Consider the following 6,000-nt stretch of genomic DNA (forward strand, 5'->3'; position numbering starts at 1 on the left):
CTGGGCTTACAATGAGGAATGTTACTGGATGGGGCTGCTTTTCTGTTTCAGGAGGAAGGGAATTACCAACATGGGGTGTTGGGAGGGATGACCAAAGCCTGGGGCTACAAATATTGATCTCAACCCACTGGACAGCCCAACTTTCTAGAGAAGAGTGACCAGGGAGAAAACAGCCTCTACTCAACAGCCCCACCTGAGTCCCTCTGCCATGTGGACTCGGTTGGGCTACACCCAATAGTCCCTAAAGAGACAGGAGCTGGGACCCTACAGCGAAGGCTATCTGGATGTCCTCCCAGTGGCCCACTTGAGCCCAGGGTAGGGCAGCCACGTGGTTAGGAGCTGGCTTCACATCCTGCCTGATTAAAACTTGTACTTTGTGGCGAGCAGTGTTTGTGTAGTTTGTCCCTTGGCTTGCTTTTATAAGCTGGAAGTTCTCTCATCTGCAAATGTGGTTTTGCTAGTCCCTACCCTACAGGGTTGTGAAGGTGAAATGAGTTAATCTGTGGGATGTGCGTGGCAGAGTCACCAGGCCAGGAAGGTGTGGGCTGAGTGGTGCCCCCTAGAGGACATGCCTATGTCATCATCCCTGGAGTGAGCTGAGTGGTGCCCCCTAGAGGGCGTGCCTATGTCATCATCCCTGGAGAGAGCTGAGTGCTGCCCCCTAGAGGGCGTGCCTATGTCATCATCCCTGGAGAGAGCTGAGTGCTGCCCCCTAGAGGACATGCCTATGTCATCATCCCTGGAGAGAGCTGAGTGCTGCCTCCTAGAGGACATGCCTATGTCATCATCCCTGGAGTGAGCTGAGTGCTGCCCCCTAGAGGGCGTGCCTATGTCATCATCCCTGGAGTGAGCTGAGTGGTGCCCCCTAGAGGACATGCCTATGTCATCATCCCTGGAGTGAGCTGAGTGCTGCCCCCTAGAGGGCGTGCCTATGTCCTAAGCCCCGTGAGTATCTGTCTTGGCAGATGCCATCAAGTTAAGAATATGGAGATGATCATCCTGGATTAAATCCAATGACAAATGTCTTTCTAAGAGACAGGAGAGGAGAAGACACAAGCAGAGAGACTGACGGAGTGATGGAGCCACAAGGAAGGCTGACAGCCACAGAAGCTGGGAAAGTTAAGGCCCTCCCCTAGAGTTTCCTGAGGGAGCACAGCCCTGCTGATACTTTGACTTGGGACTTCCAGACTCCAGAACGTTGAGAGACTATGCTTCTCTCTTAAAGTTTTTATTGGAGTACAGTTGATTTACAATGTTGTGTTAGATTCAGATGCACAGCAAAGTGATTCAGTTATACACACACAAATATCTACTCTTCATTTTTTAAAATTCTTTCTCATATAAATCATCACAGAGTATTGAGTAGAGTTCTCTGTGCTCTACAGTAGGACCTGGTTGATTATCTGTTTTATATATGAAAGTGAAAGTGTTAGCTGTTCAGCGTGTCCGACTCTTTGTGACCCCTGAACTGTAGCCTGTGAGGCTCCTTTGTCCAGGGGGATTTTCCAGGAAAGAATATTGGAGTGGGTTAGCCATTCCCTTCTCCAGGAGATCTTTCCAACCCAGGGATCAAACCAGGGTCTCCCACATTTCAGCAGATTCTTTACCGTCTGAGCCAACGGCAAGCCCATTCTATATATAGCAGTCTGTGTATGTCCATCCCAATCCCTCAATTTTTCCCTCCCCTTCTTACACCCTGGCAACCATCAGTTTATTTTCTACATCTGTAACTCATTTCTGTTTCATAGGTAAGTTCATTTGTACCTTTATTTTTTTTAGATTCTACTTATAAGCGATACCATATGATACTGGATTTTTGTTTCAAGTCACCCAGTTTGAGGTCATTGGTTTCAGCATCCCTAGAAACATCAACATGGTGCCCATCAAGACTGGCTGGCACCAGCTTACGGTCTGCAGTGGTGCTGTAGTGGGGAACATGCTTGTTGAATGAATACCAGGTGGGGCTCTACTTGTGGCTGGTGTGGCTTTAATCCCCACCTCTGGGTCAACAATGCCGTGTCCCTTGAGTTTCCCGGAAGAGTCAGATCTATTCTGGGTTCCATCCTGGGAGGTGGCAGAGAGCCTCTTCTGGCCATTCGAGGCTCATCTCTAGGCCCTCCTTTGGCTGGGAGATTGCTGATCCTGTCACACGCTTCTCTGCTCTCAGAGGCCCTGCTGAGTCACTCCTGTCCAGGCCTGCAGGGGCTGTGAAGCCAGCCAGTGTCCAGGTGGTGCTAGTGGTGAGGAACCCACCTGTCAATGCAGGAGATGTAAGAGATGCGGGTTTGATTCCCAGGTCAGGTCAAATCCCTGGAGAAGGGCATGGTAACCCCCTCCAGTATTCTTGCCTGGCTGGTCCCATGGACAGAGAAGCCTGATGGGCTACAGTCCATAGGGTCATGAAGAGTCAGACACGACTGAAGCGACTTAGTGGCATCAGCATTCATATGTCCAGGTTTCCAACCATTCTCACCCATCCTGAGGGGCCTTGTACAAGGTGTGGTCATCCCCAGGCCTTTGCTAGGGATGGAAGTGCTGGGGCCCCTTTCCATGTGCCCTGTCTCCTCTCTTCCAGGTTTAAGGGCCTCCTTCCTGTTCATCCCTCTGATCTGCCCACCCCCCCCCCCATCCACACCCTGAAGAATGATCTGGTCCAAGTCCCTGCTTGAGTTCAGACCTCCATGATACCAAAGGCGAGGGGACCATCTCCTGTCTGATTCTCAGTCCCAGGACCCAAAAATCTTGCAACAGCGAAGCTCAAACACTGGTGAGCCTTCTGGAACAGGCAAACACACGGGCAGTATAGGTAACACTGGCAAAGATCATCCTTCCATACACAGGGGAGCCCAGCCCTGCCTTCCAGGAGATCCCAGTGGAACTGGCAGAATGTCAGCCCCAGTTACAACAGAGGGTAAACTGAGGATGGATTTAACTTGACAAGCGAGGCAGGATGGCCTTTCAGGAAGACCTTGGGAGCCAGGGGTCCCAGGTGACAGCTTGACACCAGCCAGTGGCTGTGTGACCAGGAGCAAGTCCATATGCAACATGATGGTCACAGCGACACTTGATGCCCCTCATCCACCCTCACCCCAATCCCATGAGAGATGGGCCCCTCGCATTGGACAGTAGTGAAAACCCAGGGACGGAGAGACTTGAGTAAGCCCCACTTCTGAGCCCCCCAAATGGAAGCAATGTCACCCCTGGTCCCTCGGAGCCCTCTACATCTCTCCTGAGCCCTGAGTCCCACCCTGGGCATTTAGCTTGTGTCCACCTCTGATGTGGACCACAGGCTGGACCATGTCTGGCCCACCTCTGGATCTTTCAGGGCTGCAAGGCAGTGCCTAGGCCAGAGTGGGCAATCAGGGCACCCTGGCTGGCTGGAATTCCGGCAGATTTGGGCTGTTCCCATGTGAGGAGCAGAGGAGAAAGAGAGATGGAATCTAGGAGTGAGGGGAGAAGTGTTCACATAGAGCCATCCTCTGTCTTACACACACACATACATACACACACATGGGCCAGGATACGGCAACAGGGAAAGCAGAACTCCAGGGATAGCTCCAGCGAAAGGCAGCAGAGAGACAGGAGAGAAAATTGCACAGACTCCCAAAGCAGAGCAGAAGAAATTGTTTCCAGAAGTAGCTTGAAGCTGCCCGCTCTGGCCCCTGCAGCCCTGTCACTTAGCGGGTCTAGAGGTCTCCTTGCAGCTGCCAGGGCCAGGAGGAGGTAGGGGGGCGGGCATGGGTGGAGGAAGCCTGCTGGAGAAAATCTCCCCAAACCAGGCTTGGCATCCAGGCCTCTGATTGCCCTGAGCTGGGGGTGGGGGGGTGGGAAGCAGAGAAAAGTGCTCCAATATGGCTGGTCCCCACGCGCTGCCCAGATGCCCGTCTTCTCATTAGGAGAGGTGGGTGCATAACCTAAGAGCTCCGAAGGTGTGGCCCTTAAAACCAGGCCCTCGCTAAGCAGGGGGCTTGGTCTGCAGGATCTGGGGTTGGCAAAACTGAAGCACAAAAATCGCGCGTGCAGCTGGAGAGGAAATGCAGTGTGAAGTGAAGGGGGTCAGCCGAATTCCTCCCTCCCCCCCCCCTTTTGTTGTAATGAGAACACTTCACATGAGACCTCCCTCTTAACAAATGTTTGAGTGTGCAGCACAGTATGGTTAACGACAGGCACAAGATCGTACAACAGATCTCTAGAACATTTTCATCTGGCATAACTTCAACTTTTTATCCCTTGGACAACAATTTCCCACCTCACCTTCCCACAGCCCCTGGTAACCACCATCCTACTTTTGGCCCTTAAAATTTGAGTGTGGCTGTTTTGGAGACCCTCACGTTAGTGGAATCTTACAGGGCTTGTCCTTCTCTGACTGCCTATTTCACTCAGCACAACGTCCTCCAGTTTCATCCATGTTGTCACCTATTACACAATCCCTTTCATGTTTAAGGTTGAATAATATCCCACTATAGGTATACAATGAAGAAAACCTACGAAATGGGAGAGAATATTTGTAAACCTTATTATCTCATCAGAGGTTAGTATCCAAACTATATAAGGAACTTCTATGACTCAGTAGCAAAAAAAAAAAAAAAAAGGAAAGAAAGAAAGAAGCCTACTGAAAAATGGACATAGGGTTTGAATAGACATTTCTCCAAAGAAGACATACAAATGGTCAACAGGGAGAGGAGATGTTCAAGGTCACTAATCATTAGGGAAATGCAAACCAAAGCCACAAAACATCACCACACTTTTTAGACTGGCTGTTATCAGAAAGTTAAAATGTTGGTGATGTTGAGAAACCTGAACATTTGTGCACAGTTGGTGGGAATGTAATGGTATAGTTGCTGTGGAGGATACTCCACAAATTTCAAAAGGGATTTCCACGTGATCTGGTAATCCTACTTCTGGATATTTACCCCCAAAGAATTGAAATCAAGATCTGCAAGAGATATCTGCACGCTCACGTTGACCACAGCCTTGTTGACAATGGAACAGAAGTGGAGGCCACCTTAAATGTCCATTGTTGGCTGAACGGATAACAAATTCCTCTCATTCTTTCCTTCTTTCTGTCTTTAGCCTTCACCCTCTAGTATCAGAGCCGAAAAAGATCCCACAAGCACAAACCCCTGAGCTTTTTAAACACTGTCCCTCCGCGGCGAGGATGACAGGACTATCCAAGCTGGGCCACTCCTGTCCCTGTTTTTTCCTTCTTCTTTTTTGGTGGCTCATGCAGCTTGCAGAATCTCGGTTCCCCGAGCAGGAATTGAACCCAGGTCACAGCAGTAACAGCTGGGAATCCTAACCACTGGGCCTCCAGGGAAGTCCCATGCTCCCTGTTCTTGAAGTAAAATCTCAACTGAAAAAGAGGTCACACTGCTTAAACTATTAAAGGCTAAGCAATTCCTGATGACACTGTAAGATACAATGGATTGCTACCCCAGGGAAGGGAAAGTGGTTGGTAACGTCTCTAGGCCTCTGGCTAGAGTGGGCAAGCAGCCAGCCTGGGGCACAGGGACCTCTGAATCAGCCAGACCTGGGTGCTCTGCTGAATTCTGATTCTTTTTAGCTGTGTCACCATGGGTCAGTTGCAGAACTGGCTTCACATCCCTTCCTGGTAAAATGGGGACCGTGTAGTCCCTCCTTCATGGGGTCATTGCAGTGGGGAAATGAGTTGCTCACCCCACTGCCCTCAGGAGCTTGCCAGGAGCAATCTTGTGGAGCACAGCTGCTCTCACCTGGGCTGGGCACCCTGAGACCTAGTTCTGGTCTCAACTCAACCACAGACACCTCCTCCCACTTCCCCACTCTCTCCTCACCTGCTCAGCAAGAACACTGGTCTAAAGCCCTGGTTCTCCACTTTGGCAGTAAAATAAAATCAGCTGGGAAGTTATAAAAGGTCTTCTTTCCCATCCTCCCCCAGCCTCACTCCTATAGTTTCTGATGTCACTGGTCTGGAGTGGGCTCAGATATCAGTGCTTTTTTTCTCAGTGATTCTCACACGCA

Source organism: Ovis canadensis, chromosome 18 (genome assembly GCF_042477335.2).
Source record: "Ovis canadensis isolate MfBH-ARS-UI-01 breed Bighorn chromosome 18, ARS-UI_OviCan_v2, whole genome shotgun sequence".
NCBI classification, from domain to species: domain Eukaryota; kingdom Metazoa; phylum Chordata; class Mammalia; order Artiodactyla; family Bovidae; genus Ovis; species Ovis canadensis.